Source organism: Miniopterus natalensis, chromosome 21 (genome assembly GCF_054644295.1).
Source record: "Miniopterus natalensis isolate mMinNat1 chromosome 21, mMinNat1.hap1, whole genome shotgun sequence".
NCBI classification, from domain to species: domain Eukaryota; kingdom Metazoa; phylum Chordata; class Mammalia; order Chiroptera; family Miniopteridae; genus Miniopterus; species Miniopterus natalensis.
Window position 1 is genome coordinate 15,230,589 of NC_142101.1, and position 21,350 is coordinate 15,251,938.

Here is a 21,350-nt window from a genome sequence, read left to right on the forward strand (position 1 = left end):
TGATGAAAATATGCTTGTGGGTCACGTGTTCTATTTTCATACCAAAATATGTGAATTATAACTGGAATTCTATGGTTTGGAACAAGCATAAACTTGGATTAGGAAATTTAATTAAATGTAGAACAGTGGGGAAATTGTGCAAAAGGGAGCTAAAGAGAACCCAAATTCTTACACTCTTGTCCTGTGTTCAGTGTTTACCAAAACCTGCCAGATTCGGACTGTACACCGTGTGAGAAAGTACAATATGAACGCCCAGCTTCTGTCTCAGTCATCTACTCATGTACACTGCATTAGCTTGGGATGTTAAGGAAATATTTTAGTAACACCGCAAGAATTGCAGCCAACCATCTTCTCCGGGTTACGTGCAAAGTAAACAGTGACTAGGAAGAAAACTTACTCAACGAGAGAACTTTGAAGTGTTGTAACTATAACTTTTGGGTATAGGGAGAGGAAGTGGAATTAACTTACTAGGCTACGAGTGAATTCTGGTTTTGTTTAGGTGTAGTATCTCCTCACCAAGATCGCAGGAAAAATAATAAGGGTTATTTAATTGGGGCACACATATTAAAAGAGCTGTTTGTGGATTGGAAAAATGTAACAGTTGCAAACCAAGAGAGGGGTTCCTTTGAGGACAAAGAGGTTGCAACGCCCATCTTCTATGAAGAAGAGCTGATGGATAGATTTTGTCCCGAGAGATATTACGGTAGAAGAATCGGGCTTTTTGATATTTAACATTATTTTTGTTCATATTTTTCCCCAAAATAATTGTATGTCTTCCTGGCCTCTCATCGTTTACCTGTGTCATTTCTGTCTTAGGCAGAGCAAATAGAAGGCTCATTCAATTCTCTTTGTGAAGCACCTCGTGTTGTTGCTAATGAAATAATGAACACTTTATATAAAACATTAAAAAATGTAAGAGGATCCTTGGATTCTTTATATATATTATTTTCTTGATTTATAAAAAATGTTGCTTAGCTGGGACAGCGTGGCTCAGTGGTTGGGTGTCGACCCATGAACCAGGAGGTCGCTGTTGGATTCTGGGTCAGGGGACACGCCCGGGTTGTGGGCTAGGTGCCCAGTAGGGGGTGTGCAGGAGGCAGCTGATCAGTGACTCTCTCATCATTGATGTTTCTCTCTCTCCCTCTTCCTCCCTCTCTCTGACATCAGTAATAAAAAAACATGTTGCTTCTATTTCCTCCTCAATGTGACATATAGATCCGTCTTGCAGAGAATGCTGATTTTCATCCTGATTGTATTGCCAGCTCATGAGCTTAGAGCCATGGTATATTAAACAAAAAGATCAGAAGACTTGCTTATTTTATTCCTCCAGCTTTTCCACTCAGTACTTAACATTTTATTTTCCTTTTCATTGAGGTTGGTTTCATTGTAATAACTGTACAGATCCAGGCAAAAATAGTTCGATTCCAAATAGCCTCATTTTTCGTAGACGATTTTTGTCCCCGCACAGGCCTCCGAGGTCCTGAGCTCTGGGCTGTGGTTGTGATTTTGTCACATAATTACCCCCATTGCTTTTACCTTCACACTCACCCCAAGTCTAAGGATGTTCATTTCCATTGAGAAGGGCTGGGAGGGAGTCAAGAAAATATTTACCTCATAACCAAGGAGCAAATTGGCTTACACCCCGAAAACCTATCCCACCTGAGCCCAGAGAAAGAGGCAAACGCAACCCTGGGCTCATTTTGTAAGTTAAAAAAAAAATATCAGCGGTATTCATTCAACATCGTTTCCCACCCTGGAGGTAGCCCAGCCGTGTAGCTGGGAGCCCAGCTCAGGACTGTTTTGACAACTGAAATTGTCATCCCGTCCCCAGCACTTCCCATCTAGGTCATATTCAACTTTTCTTCACTTTTAAAAACATGAAGGTCTGCAGTGTTCTCTACAAAAAACGGGGGGTATGCGATTCCTTCTGATGAGTAAGCTCCATCTCTCTACATCCCTAGAAACTGAGCCTTCGGAACCATGCACTTGAACCTCATACCTGTTTTTAAAAATGTGTATTTTATTTTATTGTTGACAGGAGTACTGGTGTCCCCCAATTTTGCCGCTTTTGCTCCCTCCTCTCAGCGCTGCCCCACCCCAGGCCTTATTCAGAGATTTCCAGCGTCATTTTTACCGATATCGGCAGCTGCTCTCGGCCCAAGGTGGGCTCATACAAGAGGTGGTTTCAACTGTGCGCTTTGGTCTGATAATTCTTATGCTGTGTTCCTCTTCTCACAGTGTGTCCTACAACCATTAAAATCACAGGACAAACAAAACCAGATCTTAGGAATGAGCATCTATTATTTAAGCAATGGGAAAATACGGTCAATACTAGAGGAAAAAAAATATTGATTTTTTTTTTTTTTCTAAAAGAATTAAGGTTGATTCAGCCTGTATTTTTCTCATTAGGAATGAAAACTTCAATATTTGAATTTCTTAGACTTATGAGAAGAATAATGTTCCCTGACATCTCATTTATTTTTGGGGCGTGATTGTTTACCGGATTGCTTCAAGTGGGACCATGAGATCATAGGCTAAGCACCTTCTTAGAATTGGCTTTAATACCAAATTCTAGGGTCCAGAGAAAGAGATTCTTTGTGTTGTATGTCTTTTCTCCCAAAAGTAATTAGTATCTCAGTTTGTCTTCACAGCTCTTGACAGTAGGTATGGCAAGGATTGTATTATTGTAATTTCACAGATACAATAGCCAAGACCCAACGTCATGGCCAAAAGTTCCTCCTGCTCATGGCTTTTCCCACTCACCCGAAAAGGAAAAGATGTCAACTTTGTAATTAGCCAAGTTGTTGGAATCAACACGGCCAAGGCCCCAATCTGGTCTCAGAGACAATAGTGGTGTCAGGGAGGGGATGGAGGCCAACGCCACTGACCCTGAAACTCCCGGACTCTCGTCCATGTTCTGCAAAAACTTCTGCTTCTGCCTGAGGATACTGTTCGGAGCTAAAAGACAGAGCTTGTGGATACAGAGTCAACTGGCCAGCGGTCCCCCAAATTCCCGCAAATACACTCATGCCATCAGTGAAAAGCATGAAAATTCCTCGCCATCACGCACTTGGGCTGACCACCAGTTTGTTTCCAGGCTCGTCTGGGTTTTGTAATTCCGATGAGTTTTGTAGCAAAGGCAACCGTGTTACATGAGAGATGAAACGCTGCCCTTTTCATGTTTTATTTTTTCGAGTCTGTCTTAGAATTTTTCCGGCTGGTTGACTAAGGCAGAGGGGTTTTTCTTTTCCACTGCTATCATCCCATACGTGAGTTACTAATGTATGTTTTTATTTATAATCCATTACCTTTGCAGAAAGCGTCATGGATGAGCAGCATCCAGCTGCGCTTGGGCGCATCCAACATCCCTAACGATTTTTCAGGGTTGGAGCGTCTTCCCGAACATGTTTGCACGAACTGTTTTCCTTTATTTACATCCCTTGTGTGTTGAAGGGAAATGGAAGCCTTATGTTTCTTTTTTCATTTATACTTAACTCATCAAAATGTTTTGTGGGGCAATTTAAATGTCTAAGAGGATTTTTATTACTGATTTTCTTAGAAATAGAAAGTCCTGTTTTGCCAGTAGCAGAGGAGAGAAAACCCCATAGAAACCCAACGACTCAAGTTTGGTTCAGAACGTGAAACCAGCGAAAATCAAGTGATTTCTAATCTTGGCAAATCTTGTCCCCAATCACTCATAGGAAGCCTTCATTTGCTAACTACAAATGAGCAGTGTCGTGCATGAACTGGTAATGACAAGCTTTACTGTCCGATTAGCTTATGCTTGTATCTAGCTGTGGGCCAAGCTACAGTATTTCAGAAAATATAAAATAGAGGCACAAACCACTTGGTCATGTTATATGATGGATCTGTCAGCTAGCTCACCTGGGATGAGTCAGGTTTCAATTCTAGTTTGTGAAGAAACATAACGAAACTGAATTGTTCTGTGTCTTTATAGAGTTTTCTATGCTAACTTATTAGAAGAGGATGGAAGGAGTTAGAGATGTTTCACTTACTTAAAAAAATCAAAATACTTCTCAAGTCTCTTAGCTTTTATACAGGCAGTCAGTATAGCAACTCATATATATATATTTTTTAAAAAAATATATCTTTATTGATTTCAGAGAGAGGAAGGGAGAGAGAAACATCAATGATAATAGAGTCGTGGATCGGCTGCCTCCTGCATGCCCCCTGCTGGGGACCGAGCCCGAAACCCGGGCCTGTGCCCTGACCAGGACTCGAACCTCGATCTCCTGGATCCTAGGTCGATGCTCAACCGCTGACCCACACCTCGCCGGGCTAGCAACTCATGCTAATCTAGGCTAGTTGTTAAAGGAAGTTAATTAAGACTTCATTATGACGACAGTGTTAACAGATTGAATGATTATATTGGGGAGTAAAATAGAGACACATCTTGAGCTTCTGGGGAAAACATTGATCCTATTTATGAAGCACTATTGCTATACGCTCTAGTTTCTCCAAATTAGCAAAACTGATTTTGATTTATTAAATAATGGAGTCTATTCTTTGTTTCACAAATTTTGAGGTCTGGGATGGTGGAAAGTCCAGGAGTTGTGACATCATTTAAAAACGTCGTATCTATTTGATTTCAAATCCTGGCTCATCCGTTTCTGCTCTCGGCACTGATTTGCCCATCTATGTGTAGGAGAGAAAAGTTGCCTTCACAGAGCTGCTGTGTGAAGGGTCTAGCATAACATCTGAAAGTTGGCAGGCTCTCCATAAATGCAAGTTCTCTGGGAGCCTGAGAGCTCCCCGTGAATGGTGGTATTTAAATCACCATGACCTCGGTGAGACCATTACCTGGTGGAGGTGACACAGAAATGGCCTCGGCAGCCCCTGGGTACCTGGACTTGATAATATCAAGGCTCTGTCCGTCCAATACTAATCTATTTCTCCTGATTCCCCTTCCCCCGGGGATGTGTCCACAGTTTTTAAGTAACTGTACCCTAGACTCACAGCATTATTTTGATATACACTCTGTAAGCTAACAACCCCTTGAAAGCAGCTGCCCAAGTCCATTGAGAATCTTTGTGTGCGAGTCTGGTGGAGGTTAACACTGTAAGGAAAGGAGTCCCCGTTTTAACAAGACCTCAGAAGAGCCCAGAAGGAGGCTCAGCGAAGTGTGTTCCTCTCTCAGAAGTACTGAAAAAGGCACGTTTTGAATGAGTGCTCCAGGGCTGGTGGGAAGGGAGCATAGTTCCATGAGAAACTCTTGTTTGTTTGTTTAAGGGATTTTTAAAAGCATGAGTTAATTAGAAGAAAAAAACAACTTTCTTCTTTAAGCCATAGAAAGAGAATGGGCCCTCAGAGGAACCAGTAACAGGGTGCCCATTCTGCACACATCACCCCCTTTCCTCGTACCCCTGTCATCAGTCACACACCCTGGTATTTGTGTGATGCTGGGGCCACGTGCTCGCTGGGACACTTTACTGTCAGGTGTGGGGGGGCCCTTTTCCCATCTCCCTGAGCGGAATTCACAGAGTCGAGTTCACAGCCAGCCGCAGGGGTGGGCAGACGATGGGGGCGAGGCAGGGCCTCAGGTCGCTGGTATCTGCTTGTCATTAGCAGTTGTTTGTCTTTCCTCCTAAGACCTAAATGTCTTTTAATTATAGGTCAGCTGATTCTGTAACTGAAAAGCTGAGCAGCAGAGCGAGCGCAGCCGGGGCTGCCGTAATGAGCAGCGATTAGGATCTGCGCTGGTTTTCTCCCGCGTGGAAAGAGGCCCCAATTAGCACTAATGAGTCACCGCTGGAATGGAGAGGCCAGGTTTCCCTTGTCCCAGACGTGAGAACGGCTTGATTTGGGCCAAGATACTTCGTTCCCTTCTTCTTTGTTCTTATTTTATTTATATTATTTCGAATGAACTCTTTGCATAGAAGTGTCCGAAGTTTTTGGGGATATTCTTTAGAAGTAGGTTTAAATTCCTCCCTGAGTACAAACAAGTGTACTGAGGGTGGAAACGAGGAGGGTGTTTTGTTGTTGTTTGGTTACGGATCTGAATTAACCTGTTTACGTTTTATGTTGCTAGCTTGGTCAAAGGGGAATTTTGTCTTAATTAAAACAGAGAAAGATTCTGTGTGTCAGGGAGTGTAGAAATGGTCATAGTTACTCATCTGGAGCGCATGATATAAATTCTACGAGCCTTTTGGAAGGTACTTTGGCATATTTGTCAAAAAAAACCTTTAAAACGTCTATACTCTTTCTGCAATAAAATCAGGTCTACAAATATATCCTAAGGAAATAATTATAAACACACAAAGATTCACAGTCACAATGCAGAAAGTTGGAAACAACCTAAAATGTACAATTAAGAGATTCCTGTGAAAGGTAGGAGGTTTTTTCCTGTCTCGTTCACTGGAATATCACACGGGCAAAGAACAGCGCCTGCTACAGAGTAGTTGCTTGATAAATATTGGCTGTATGATCGAATAAATACATGAGGTCAACAAAAGTCATTTTCTCTGAAAATAGTTAAGAGAAATTAAAAAGCAATGTGAAAAGGCAAGGAAAAATTGTAAGTACCGTAGGATGCTAAGCTTATTTAAAAGTAAATATATTTGTTAACTTGCAAGCTTCTATACGCCCGTCAACATTCTGGAAGGTTAAAGAAAACACGAATCAAATCAACCCGGCAAGGCAAAGGAAAAAGGTGTGATGAAAGAGTCTACGAGGACACGAAGGACTGAGAACAGGCCTCTGACATGAGGATCATGGGTTTTCCACGACACAAAGTCAAAAATCCAACCGATTGGAACAGAACTAACATAATTAAGGAAAGTTTTGCGGAGCTAAAAAATGTTTACTTAGGAAATTCAAGGGCCTCAACCCATTCTTGGCAAAATTAATAAAAAGAGTTTGCATGTTATTTGGGTAAAAATATAAGGTAGCATTAAGAAGCAACAAAAATCAGACTGGCTTTTATCTTCTCTGCCAGATTTACAGTGTGTGAGGGGAAAATTTTGTGATAGAAGCATTTTACTCACAGCCGGTTGGTAATTCACGCGGGAAAGCATAGAAGAACATCATCAGATGTACAAGGGCGCAGAAAACATACTGTTCCTGGGCATTTTGACCGTTTTTCTAAAGCTTTATAGTTCATCTCCACGAGGCTATGAGTGCAAGTGAATTGTGAAACCAGGGAGAGTAACACTACAAAAGGCCTCATGGGTCAGCCTACAGGACTGTCACCAGCCGTAACGCACCCTCATCTCGGGAGCTGTGATGACAATTTGCACCTTGGCATCGCAAATTGACCCCAAAAATGAAACAGTAAGAAAGTGTACAGGGTGGTACCATTCTTGTACCTGGGTAAAGATTAAGCTAAAGCCATTTCACTGCTTGTCCTTTGACTTATGATGGAAATAAACAGGCGACCGGACACCGTTAGCCCTGGCATGACAGGATCCTCTCCCAGAACGTCTCTGCAGACTAATAGCTTCAATGAAATAATATTACAACTCTTTTTAACTATCGCGTGGGATTTAGAGTGATCTCTGGGCTATGGGATTATGAGATTTTATCTTTCTCTCTCTTGGTTTACTTGTGTGTTGTTTTTTTTAACTTTCCCACACGGATCAGGAACTATTTTGCAATTAAAAAAGATTTGAATTTAAAAATTTAGTTTAAATGTTCTAAAGAATGATTCGCCATAACGATACCATTTTGGAAAGAGGCACCAAGGGGAACTTACAGATGAGAGATTAAAGAGTGGGTGAGGCAAAGATGGTTCGCAGATTTTGATAATGCTTTGAGAAATATGAAATAATACCAGAAATATTTATTGGAAATAGCAGGATGGGCACCACAAAGCCACACCTGGGAATAACTTACTTAAACACTAAAATGTGGACCGTTTTCTACAGTTCTGGGAGGTGATTTTCCTCTTTTATCTCCCCTAAATGAAAAGAACAGGAATGACTAGGTTGCAATTTTCTACCAAGAAACTAAAGCCTTTTTTTTTCTTCTTTTCTTTTGGAAACTGAAATTTTAACAGTTATTTTCTGATAACTCAGGCTTATCAAAAGAAAAATCTTAATTATTTTTATATAATCATTTTGAGGAATAAATTGACACATATATATCCCAAAAAGTAATGCTTAAATTATCCATTTTTTTGCATGCATTCCTATAAAAATGTATGAAGTCTAGAAAATTTCAAAATACAAACCAAGCATCCATATTTTTACTACCCAGGGAAGATTACTATGAACATTTTAATGATTATACTTTTGGTCATTTTCATCCTCATATACATTTTCAAAATATTGGGATATATAGTAAACATATTGTTTTATAGATTAATTTTTATTTAAAATATGCTCAGAGCATATTTCTGTATCAGAAAAACCTTAGCAAACAAAAATGTTATTTTCTAGTCTTCTATTAAATAGTTTTTAGGCTGTTGTATAGTATTTAGTTTAAAACTTTACCATTACAAACAATGCTTAGGGGATCGTGTTCGTCCGTGAAACTTTGAGCATCTCTTTCATCATTTCCTTAGGATAAATTCCAGAATTAGAGTTGCTGGGTCAATAGGTACACAGTTTAAGGATATTTACAGCTCACCTCTCTTGTTTTCCTTCTGGAAGACAATATATCTGCTAATACACCCACCTGTTTTGTGTACATCACACTTTTCCTAGTACATTGAAGGAAGGTTCTACTGGAGATTCTCCTTTCATTTCTACACACTTCTCTCTATTCTTGAGATTCAGCCCTAAAGAGGAAACAGGAAGTTACAGTAATTACAGGTTCTTACAGAGCTTCATCGCCAATCAGAAAGAATGATGGAAATATCACAAAGGAAAAAATCTCCCCACCTCGGTCGTACAGATGGCAGAAATCAAGCTTGATCGTTACCAGAGCTGACAGCTCCATCACTGTGCAGCCTCGGGAGAAAATGGAAGGACAGGGCAGGGACCTTCAATCCTTTGCGTTTGACAGTCATTTCCCAGAGTACAATAAACATCCCGGGCCACGCTCTTGAACCGAGTCAGAGATTAAGTCCCTCAAGGCCTGGAAACCATTTAATTGCTCTTCAGGCATTTCTGGAAGTGCTTGGAGACCCTCACGGGGAGGAAAATTTCCTTTTGCAGAGGAGGGAGGAATTGCACATAACAGAGGGTGGGAAGAAAGCCATTTTTAAAGATCAGAATTGGCTTGGGGTGCGGAGATAAAACATCCACGGTGTCCAATCAACCTTTATGTCAAATGTAAATCTTCAAGTTTCCTTTTTGTGGAAGCAGCAGAAATAGCTTCATGCCTGTTTGTTTCTTTGCTTATTTTGAGTGTCCAATAAGAGAAAAAGTACTGCATTTTCTGACCTGGACCTCGACCTCACCTCTGGGGGGCATTCTAAGGAGAACCCCTACGATGTAACCATCGCATCTTCCCCCCGGGCTATACCTTGTATGACACATGCACCTGAAAAAGGTTGGATTCCCACCTTGCTAGCCCGTGGCCACACCACAGGGTTCGGTGACAATGGGACTACCTGTGTGTGCCCTCTCCAGAAGCGTTGACTATTCAAGGCCTGTCTCTGCCTGTTGGTTTCCCTGAAGACCTAGAGCGAGTTCCATGGGAGCCGGGTCTGTCTGTCTCGTCCACCGCTGTTTCTGCTGCCTAGAAACACTGTGGAACTGGCCTTGTACAAGAATGCCTGCTTGCTCTTAATCTCACCATCAAAGGGAATTCATTCTGGTTTTCAACCTTTGCCAAATCGATAGCCAAATGTGAAACTCATTGTGTGATGCTGGTAAAACTGAACATAAAACTCCCGTGTTTATTTTTCTTCTGTAATTTGCCTCTTTGTGTCCTTTGTCTATTTTTTCAATTAAGTACTCCTGTTTTTCCTGTTGATGTAAAAGAACATTTTCTTAAATGCATTGAGGATAGTAACCCTTTATCTACCATATATTTTGCAAATATTGCATTCTCAGTGTGTTATTAATAGTGTTTTTTAATATGGAGCGTTTTGAGCTTTTTAAAACATATTGGGATTTTTTTTTTTTTTTTTATGGTTTTGCTTTATGCTTAGAATGCCCTTCTCTGCTACATGTTAGTTCTTTACCTTTTTTATTTTGGTGGATTAATTTTAAAAATTAACCCAGTTTACGACATTTAACAAAACATTGTTCCAAGAACTTTAATTTTTTTGCCTTAAATAATTTAATTCACGCAGTTGAATTTTTATATTTTCAAACTTGCTAATCTGCAGATGTCATGAGATGAGAGATCCATTCTGAAATTTCTTTTTAGCAATTTCAAATTCTAAGAGAAACCATGGCTCTGATGAACATTTTTGGATGTTCGTACATAGAAGGCTAATAATTTTAAAGAATCAAATCATCATTAAAAGCAAGCTATGCCATTTAGGTCTACTTCTTCCTCCAATACACAATTATTTTTATTTACTTTTTGAACACAAGTTTCTGATTAGTATAGTGTAACTTTTGTTTCATTTTGCCTGTGTCTAAACAATTTTTGATATGCTATTATATTGGGAGACTGAAAGTCTATTTATTTTTAATTAGTGTTCTATGCATTTGGAGTTCTATCCATATTAAAAATGACAAAATGGAAGGTAATAAAAATGTTCATATGCTTGCTCTCTAAGGGAGGTGCATGGAGGCGTGTGGTTACGCAGCTATCTGTGGAGAGGATGCTCCTAAGACTTGTAGAAAACACCCAGCTAACCTGGAGGCAGGGTCTGGCTATGGAGTTCCCTTAGTTTAGGATGAATTTCCTTGTGGCCTGACTCTTACCCTATACCTTCGGCTTGTGATTTGCATAGACTTTGTGTTTTCGGGACCATATAGTCCAAAACACTTGGTAAGTCTTCATGGAAACAAGATCTTTTGCATCCCTTCCAACTTCTTTGTCCTTATATTTGGACATGTTAATTGAGGCAGTGAGAACGTGGGCTCATGTGGGGCACAGGCCACCTGGGCATAGTGGAATGCACCCCCTGCTTGATGGTAGGACTCCGTGGATGTGGGTCTGAGATAAGAGCCACGAGAGCCAAGATGAGAGCCATGTCTGCACCTCTGACTAAACAGCCTTTCCTATGGGCCTCGCTCTTGGTCTTAACCTTGTTTAGCTCACTGATGTCTTCATGGATGTGGGTGGGTCCTCATAGATGACTCACAGTTCTTTGAACACTGGCTGACTATGCAGGACTCCTGGCTGGCAGTGTCTGATTAGCTCTGTTCCCGACTCACCGGCAAGGATGAAATCATCCCATTCAAGGTTGAAGGGACCAGGTCAAACGTCTAGTTAGACAAGATTATACCGGGGGTAGCAAAAGTAGGTTTACAGTTGTGAGTGTGGGAAACAGTTGATTCTCGTATTATTATTTATTAATTATTGTACTGTTTTCCATACGAACAACTGTAAACCTACTTTTCCCCCACCCTGTGGTTCCATAAAAGATAAAAAGCTTATGTTATTAAGGCATTTATGAAATCATCGTTAAGGTTGTCACTCACCTTTCCAAGATGCCTGTTGGGGCTGGTGAAGTGCCTCTGCCCAGCATAGGAACCGTTTCTTTTGCTTTCCTCACTGTCGTTCTCAGGTTGGGCCACTCTTTCAGAGGGTTTCCATCAGCTTCATTTACAACAAGCACCGTGTTCGAGTATCTGCTAGTTTACAGCCTCACACAGAAACAAAGGGCAGAGAGTGATTCATTAGAAAGAACATTGAACCAGGTATCAAAGGACATTAGCTGTGATTCTGGCTGCATCTCTAATGAACCTTGAGAAAGACCTTCTACTTCTCTGTTGTAGCTGCTTTATGAATAAAAGAGGAAAAGATTGCTTGTCTTGCCCTGCCCGGTGGGGCGCAGTTGGTTGGGTGTCGTCCAGTGCACTGAAGGGCTGCCGGTTCAATCCCCAGTGGGGTGCGTGCAGGGAGCAGCCGATCCATGTTTCACTCTGACATTGGTGTTTCTCTCTCCCTCTCCCTGCCTGTCTCTCTAGAAATCAATTTAAAAAGATCTTAAAAAAAAAGAAAAGATGCTTTCCTTACCCACTTCAGAGGCTTGTCCTCACAATCTTAAATATGAAAGTACTTTTGCAAACCTTAAAAGCCCTCCTTAAATGCATGGTTTTCTTATTAGGAGGCCCTGCTACTTCCCTACCTGAGGGAGCCTTTAACAGAACCCCCCACCCCCACCCATCACGGGCACTTCTGCTGCTCTGTTTAGAGAAACACATTTTATGGCAGCACAGATACAGACCTGGATTGCAGGGTCACTGCTGTGTTTCCATTACAAACACACAGGCTTCGGGCTGCAGCCCCCTCCACATGCTGAACTTCACCGGAGTCCCATGTGTTGAGAGCCTTCTGGAACAGGCCCAACAGCTACAGGGGAGTACACCATACAGATTTGGCCCGAGTGTGATTTCAGCCTGAACTTGCTGGGGATTGTTCGGAGGTCCCATCCTGTAGTCTTTCAACATGAAAAACTCTCCTGGGCATGGGAGGGTTGGAAATTCTTCAAGATCGAGGAGCACCACCTCTAGGGTGGACCATCAGGGAGGAAGGACCCTTGAACCAGAAGGGAGCTGAAATCTTGCTTCATGAGCGTGCTGTTTTTCGGTGTTTGTGTGGCCTCCTGCTTGAAATAAATCAGCAAAAGATCTAGTTGTAAGTACAGTGGTTTCTACACTCCCAGGTCTGTTTTTTTCTTTGCCCCCCAGGTTGATGGTAGTCGAAGAAATGGATCCAAATGGATTTTGCAGAGATAGTCAAAGAGCTGTGCCAACTTGGCCTCTTTAGAACTGTAAGTAGAGTGTAAGGAGCTGCCAGTTAGAGAGGAGAGGACCACACGTCAATTACTGATTGCTTTAGCTCCTCCTTAGGGTCAGCCAACCACAGCTGTAGGTATTCTGGCATCCAGAGGTGACCATGGAGAATTAGGGGCTCCTGTACACAATATTCTGCCAAAGCAGGGGTGTCAGCCCTGGTGAAGAATGAATGGTGGTAAGAGGGCTCTAATCTATATGTCACATGTCTCTTTTGCCACATTGTTGTCCAATATCTCTACCTGGTCACATTATCCATGAGTCCAGAATAGACACATAGACCCAGGGAGAGGCTGCAAATGAAAATGAAGTCATCTGGTATTCATTTATCATCCATGATGACCCAGTGTTGACAGTCCACTGAGAGTAGGGAGAGGCTGACACCAGGATCCCTGGTCATCCTCTGCATCACGGTACCCTTCGCTCGTCTTTCCAAGATGCCTTTTGGGGCTGGTAAAGTGTCTCTGCACATCAGAGACACTTTGATTCAACTGTAATTCAAAACAAGGGCACCCTTTCTTTTAAATTACAGCTGCCATTCAATATTACATTGGTTTCAGCTGTACAGCATGGTGATTAGACATTTATACAACTTAAAACGTGGTTCCCCCACTAAATCTAGTACCCACCTGGCACCATACATAGTTATTACAATATTATTGACTATATTCCCCATGCTGTACTTTATATCCCAATGGATATTTTGTAACTGCCGATTTGTACTTCTTAATCCCTTCACCTTTTTTTTCTTTTCTTTTTCAATAAAATCAGGTTCTTTTTTTAAAATGCAGTAAGCTAATAATGCCCATGGGAAAATGAAGGAATTACATTAAAATATAATCCTCAAAGAAGTGAACGGGTGCTCATGAGGAGGCCCTCTGTTCAGGCAGGAGAAGCTTAATTCCGTAGGCCAAAGTTTGATAACATTTCTACACAGGACCAGGGTCAGATAATAACTATTTCTGGCTTTATGGGCCGTACAGGGACTCCCTTGTAAGTGCTTAACTCTCCATTGTAACACAAACACAGCATAAACAATACTTCCATACATGGGTGTGGCTCTATCCCAATAAAACTTTATTGACAAAAACAGATAGTGGGCCAGATCTGGCCTATGAGCTATAGTTTACTGACTCCTATTACAGGTTACTGGGCCCAGTAATACGTGTGTGGACAATAACAAATTCAGCAGACAACAATTAGTGCCTATTATGTGCTGCTGTAGATGCAAAACTGAATGAAGACCCAGTTTTATGCACGTTCCTGGTGCTTTCTGGCTTGCAGCAGGGTGGCATCTGGCACGGTGGCGATGAGTGTGTCTCCCCAGCATGCTTGGCTTTCATCGCTGCCCCTCTCTGATGCCTTTCTCCCACACTCAGTCTGCCCGCTGTGCCTCAAGGGCAGAGAGTGTTGATGTCATCCCTGGACTAGAACAGATTCGTGGTTCGCTTCAGCTCACACTGCGAGGGGCTCTCTCACCTGAATCCTCTTTAATCTTCAAAGCAACCCGGTGAACTAAGCTCCATCCATCACTCGCAGTTTACAAACGAGACCGTACAGCCTCAGAGGAGTGAAGTCTTGTTCCCCAAGAATTCTACGCTAGCTGGTCAGGGGAGCTGGGGTCCAACCCAGACCACAAGGACATTGCCACATATGTCCTACACGACCCATTTTCTTTGAGCACAGATAGTTTACTTTGAAGAAGAGGAGAGAAGATAGGAAACGTCTTGAATTCCAATAAGGGAGCCGAGAGGAGGCTGGCTGGGTGTCCAGATCACTTTTAGGGTGGGTTTTTGTTTTGCTTTATTTTGCTCTGTTTGAACACTAACACTGTGGCCGTGTGCTGGAAAGAACACGCATTCATCATTCTTTTTTCATTACTCGAGAATTGTTGCAACCATTATGCAAAACCAGTAAAGGGAAAACTTTTCAAAAAGAAACAAAAGTCATTTGGCAGGCGATGCCCTGCCGAGGAACAGCGCAGGTCTCACGGGAGAGCCTTATGTATTTTGTAAACTTTCTTAAGAGACAATTTATGGTTTCGAGAAAACAAAACAGGAAATTGAATTAAAAGGGGGAACATGCTCAAATAATGCTCGAGTGATGACATAACCAACCAGATCTAACAATCGCAGCTTAAGGTCAGGCATTGTCAGCTACAAGAATTTTCTGGCATTCGTCGGTGGTGACCGCAAGTGAAGAGAGATGTTTTATTATTCGAGTGGTATTGCATCAAAGCCCTACAACAGATGAAAACTAATTTCTTAAGTTGGAAATTAGGCCTCAAATATAAGGCTCCTGGAATATCTTTACTGAAAACACTGAAATAGGACCTTCCTTCTGACATCGTGAATTTTGGTGCCTGTCTCTGGACTGGCAGAGCTTCACACCGGAATGAATTTAGGGGACGTCAAGTAGGTGTTCTCTCTTCCCACTATCCCATGCTCAGCCCCTCCTGGGGAGTGAGGGACTAAAAAACATCCATTACAAGAAAGCTGAGTTTTGACCAGAAAGGAAGAAAATCAGGAGTTATTTGCTACACCGTGATAGTAAGCACACACACACACACAAAAACACCCACTTTTCTTCGTGTGGTGTGTGGTAAAAAAAATTGTTTCAAGGAAAGAAAGTTAATTCCTAATTTCAACCATTAGGCTACATCTGCAGTCTTCTTATATTAATGTTTGTTTAGTTTTCCGAGATCCTTAAAGAGTAGAGGGCAAAGGAGAGAAACTGTGGACACTTGAGTGAGTTTAAATTTTGGATCTTTGCTCAGACATTTCTTTAAGAGAGTTCTTTTCCTTTCTTAGTTATTAAATGACACTGTTAGATATGAAACCTAAGATTTTTACACACTTTACATTTTCTTTTCTCTGTTCACAGTATAATTGTATGACTACCGTATAGCCTCTATTTTACAGTGAGGATATTGAGATATTATTACTATTATCATTTTGCATAGCTAAGCTCTTAACCATGACCCTAATCTGCCTCAAATGGGATAAAAAACCCACGCTGTCACTCAAATGTGATAACAGTGTAATTAACTTAGTCTCAGCAAAAAATCCTTCCTGACTTGCTTGCTCCATAATACTGTTGTGACGAGGTTGGGTTTATAAACCACACACAGAAGCCTTCGAGCTCAGTGCGTTTGGCGATGGATGGCACACATCTCTGGATTACCTGGCCAGGCTCATCAGCTCAGCCGAACACAGGTCACCTCATCACAGGGTCACTGAGCAGCTCACCACCCAGGAGGGCCACCACCTTTCCTCTCTGCAGAGATGAGCCCTTAGAGCACCAGCCACATGTATCCCTTCTTGCGTCACGAGCACCTGGGGCCCAGAATAGAGTAAAAGAGAGCCAGCTAGTCTATCGTCATAAAGGTTTATGTGTTAGGGTAGACTGTCGACAGCCTGGCCGCTATAATTGTCTCCGTGTATGCGACTCTGCGCTTGGCCACCTGACTTGCCTTGACCAACACGGTGAAGCACAGGTGGTGGCCATGAACCTGTCTCAGGAGGTCCTGCAGCTGCTGCTGTTGAGCTCTTGGGACCTCGCCACCAGCCCAGACCATCCTGCTGGAGACACGTGGCCCTCCTGACTGTGACCACTCATCTCCAGAGGTGTCAGTGAGGCCACATCAGTCCAAAAGGCCCCAGTTTAGTCACTGGATGGCTGACGTTTCGTAAATGACCCCAAGTGACATAAGCAGAACTTCTCAGCTGAGCCCAGCCCACGTGGCTGACCCCCAGGATAATTAGCAGATAAAAGGAATAAAATCATCCTCCCTTTAAGTCACTGTGTTTGGGGGCTTTTTTTATATAGCAGTAGATAACTGATACCTATGAACTTCGAAAGCTGAATATTTTCATCTATCTCATCCTTAAAGTGAGATAATTTAAGAATAAGAAACTTGCTAAAAACATCAGCTTAAAAAAACCTCTCACAGTTGAACACATCTCCACCACGCAAGGGAGGTTCTTCAGAGGTAAGCAGCAGGGACACTCTGTTCTTACTCTGTTTCTTTTCCTTAGAGGGGCCGGTGATATGAAACCAAATTTGCAGGTCAACCGAGGGGCATGTCTTCACAGACCGAGGACGCGTGTTTGGTTAGACCTATGTCTTATATTGTTTGATAATACATTAAGTGAAAAGAAATCGCCTGACGCTGTTTTTCTTTGGGATTTGATTTACAACAATAATAGTTCCATGATCATAAATTTGGATTTGAGGATGGTCATTAGGGTAGAGTGAAAATAAAAGAAAACACTGGGAGAAAGTCCTGCCCATGGAGGGATGGAGGGCTCAGACCACTGAGGGAGTGTGCGTATCAGAGGAGAGAAGCTTGGACGTGTTTGAAAGACCAGTAATAACACATTGACTGGGTGTCGGAAGAGGTCAGTAACCACGTACTGGGTGGCTGAGGGTCTTATCCTGGGGGGAGAAAATGGGATTCCCACCTTTTAAAAGGCTTTTTTTTCCTTTTTTTTTTTCATAGCCAGATTGCTAAAAGCAGCAGAGACTCACTCTCCTATTATAAAAACCTGGCCAATTTAATACTAAATATAGTGCAATTACCATATTTTTGGCAGTGAGTGAAGCCCTTATACACATTGTCTCAATTTCACAACAATTTTACCATGGAAGAAATAGTGTCACTCTTTTATAGGTGAGGAAACTGAGGCTCGGGAAGGTTGAGTTGCTTGCCAAGGTCACAGCTACTAAGGGACTGATTGAGGACTGGCCCAGGCGGTCTCCCCTCCAAGCACCTCCACTTAACCACAGCCGTTGGCTAGATTGTTAGATTCCTGGAAACTAAAATGTGACGGGAGACCTGGAGAAGAAAAAACACCCAATTTCTATGATGGATTGACTGTGACACCGATCCATTCTAGAAACGCATGACACGTAACTAAAAGGCTTTTTTGCCCATATCTTTGTCATTGTGCCCCTACATTGTCTCAGATGAAAATGTGATTTGTTATGAGAAAGACACTAACTCTCTAGTACATTTTTTTTCTTTCAAAATACAAAGTAGGAAGCTTTATTGAAAAAAAAAAAAAAAATTCCCCCAAACTAAAACAATATTATTTTCAGTTAGGATTTGCCATTGTGTAGAAATATTTTTTGTTCATTGTGTAGACTGTAATCAAGATTGAAACAAATTCAAAAACCTGTCCCAAGGATATTGTTGAAAAGCCCCAACAGATATGAATTCTCTAATAATGCAGTAGCACTGTTAGCTATGTTTTCTCCTTGCAGTGAAACCGGGAAGACTTTATATCTGAGAAAGAAAATTCAGAAAATAATCCCCCTTCTTAAACTATCTCCACTAAGAAAGCTCTCTGTGTTAGACAATATATGCGTAATTCTTTTTGTAATTCAACTGCAAGGCATGGTCAGCCTGTTTATGAACCTCTGACATAGAGAGTCACATGAACACGGAGTAAATATGGAGTTGTCACAGAGGCAATGACAGGAGCTGATTGGAAAAACTTTCCTAAACCCTGTTTACGCAACACCAAACAAAGTTTTGATATCAAATCAGGTTAGAGCTTATAAATTATAGTAAAATTTGGGTAGCATCGAGAGGTTTTCATGAACAAGTTTCTTTTTTGTATTTTTTTTTTCTGTTGCCCACCAAGATAGGAAAGGCTTCCAATCCAAAACCAATCAGCTATAATTGAGGCGCTCATGACCCATAATTGAGGTACTCATGCTCCATCCTGAAGCAAATCTTGCTGTAATAGATCCTCAGATATGAGAGGTAGGATCCACGCTCTTAATTAATTGGTTCAGGATGCCGTTCTAACATGCCTTTGATATCTGCTATCTTTTTTTTTTTTTAATTGTTCACTTGGTTCAAATACAGACAACTAGGGTTAGGAAAAAAGGAGAGAATGCAACTGGGAGCAATTTGAAAAGCTTGCATCATGTAATGAAGTCACATCCATGTAGCTGAAATGAACCAGACTGCTGCTCATGCAGGTTATCTCGAGACAATGACATCATCGCAAAGGGGAGGGGACAGCCGGGCCTGTGGGTGACTGACCCAGCTCAGTCTCCCAGTTACTGTCCCAGCTGGCTCTTCAGTTTCTCTCTCCAGTTTTGTTTCCGTGTGAGGAACCGTTGATCATTTCCAATGCAACAGTAAATACTCCTCTGCCAGGTAGGAAGACAGGAGTATCTTTCAGGCCTGAGTTTCCCTTTGGTGACTTTTGGTAAGAGAAGGAGCGCAGTGAGCAGTTTGAAAATGGACCCTGTCTGTCCCAGGTGGAGGGATTGTGGACCTTGGGAGCGAGAAGATGAAAGTGGAGGACGATGGGTCTTCTCACCGGCGTGGATGCTGAAATGTATGGGACACACTGTTTACAGCATCGCCGGGCTGTGAACCAGCCTGTGATTGCAGCTGGCTGGAGCCAGGGCTGAAAGGGCAGCAAACCCCAACTCATTTCAAAAACACACACACAAATCCTTTTCACTGCCTGTGGACGAAATTACCGACTGACATGCTAAACCTATTAAATATGTATTTTGCAAATTTTGAAATGAGGGAAAATGCTATGTAAAAATTTTTACAGATGCTGAATGATTGTAAATGTGGTTAAAGATGTGGGACTCGCTCCAACTTTGTTCTTTCGTGGATTGCTATTAGCTTACATCTGAAATCTCTGTTGGCCACGAATTTCACATTGTTCTTCCAAAAGTAATCATTTCTCTCTTTTATCTGATCTCCTACAGTCTCTCTGTTTTCATCAATATCTGACAGCAATTCCCAAAGATCCAATATAGTCCACTCTCATATCCTTATGTGTACTTCTCTCTTTGAAATCTAATCCCTTAGCAGTGAAATAATTTATTGTGCTTTATTTAGACTTTTATTTTTTGCATGTGTTTTGATACTATCCTTTGGAAAAGAGTTATTTGGAAATTTAAACCAACTGTTCACTAAAAGTTATGAAAGCATGATTAAGAAGTTTTCTCTCTTTTAAAATCTCTTTTTTAATCCTTCATTTTTTCTAGTGTGCTATGGCAAATGCCACAAAGTCCACGGGTCTGGCAGCGATGGGGAAATGAAGATGAAAAACTTCTTGGAGCCCAGCTAACGGGTAAGATAAAATGCGCCAGAAAAATTAGTGACAGTCTTATTGTTCATGAAAACCCTTGGATCATGTGGTTGGTAGAACCTGGAGATGTTGAATTCGTTGCACGTGACCTTCTTGTGACATGACGGTGGCCCGGACATACCCTTGTATAAATAAGTGGGAGCTACTTGGTTCCAAACTGCATAGACTATATTTCTATTCGTCTTTGAGTCCTAAAGAAATGCATTTTGTGAGCACTATCTGAAAAGAAGTTTTTATGGGTATGTTACACTCTAATAGGTGCGTCGTTAAATTAAAGGGAAAACTTGTTCCAGCGAAGTAGTTGGCAGAAAACCATAAATCTTAACGGATAGGAAAATATGCCTTTCAGTTAAAAAGGAAAGAAAGAAACGGACACAGGAAGCAAGCAAGAAACCCAGCTTAAGGACCCCTTAAAAACATCAGGCCCCCGAGTGGCATCCAGCAGTATTCAGCCTCTTCTAGGGTTTACGGTCACCCCACCTCCATATTGTCACCCTCTTCTTCCCTCTCCCCTTCTGTCCTTCAGAAAATTGTCCCTTGGTGGTGCCAGAACTTTGAGGCAAGAATGAAAAATGTCTCGCTTTATTGCTAACCTGTGAAAATGTGTTTTGCTGCCAGTGTTATGGTGGTTGGGTGTTTTTTTTTCTCCTTTCTCACATGGCCCCAATACCCTGGCTCGGTAGATCTTGACGTACAAATAAAATTCCATCCTAGATAAGTAAACTTTGTTTATCGGTTGGAGGCCAAACAACTCTATTGCTTCTTAATCTGCTCATCAAGGAAGATCCACTCCCCGTGGCTTGTTACTGAAGTTCACTCCTCACCAGCAAAAGGGACAAGCAAAGGGGGGATCTGGGTACAAAGTCAGTATCTGCTCTCCTGTGACCAAGACCTGAGAGTGTGCATTAAGTAGCCTCTGTGGGTACCTCCCGCAGCCCTAAGCATCCTTGAGATACCTGCAGGATACTCACTCTGTGGATAAAATTTTGTCTGTAGAGACCCCGTCTACCCTACACAGACATGAGTGACCATATGTGCTCACCAGTAACAGCTTCTAGAGTGTTTTAGGTGCCCTAGAATCAGACATGGACAAAACAGAGATAGCTGCTTTCACGGAGCTCTTTACATTCGCATGATGTACAGCACTTTGAATGAGCTGTTCAACCAACCAGTTAATTGTCTGATGAGGCTGATTGAACCTGCATTACACACCTTTATTATGTTCCTATGTCAGGTGTTAGGATTCAAAGGCTTGCCTCTAGTTCTTAAGGAACTCTTAGTTTAGCAAGGATAAAAGGTGTCTAAGCCAGTGTATACAGTAAGTTATAATTGCCCTGGTGATGGGCGTAGAGTGCGCGCTGAGTAATAGTGGGTCATGTGACCAGGGTAGACAGAA

The 21,350-nt window shown here is 41.9% G+C and overlaps 1 long non-coding RNA gene across 2 annotated transcripts in view; it reads left to right on the plus strand.

The window, feature by feature from the left end:
- Positions 1 to 21,350, plus strand: part of LOC107543595 (uncharacterized) — a 161,465-nt gene that overhangs the window by 52,870 nt on the left and 87,245 nt on the right. For both annotated transcript variants that reach the window (XR_001603826.2, XR_001603827.2), the window contains exon 2: positions 19,851 to 19,936. This is a non-coding gene — a long non-coding RNA (uncharacterized LOC107543595). The remainder of the gene's footprint in view (positions 1 to 19,850; positions 19,937 to 21,350) is intronic.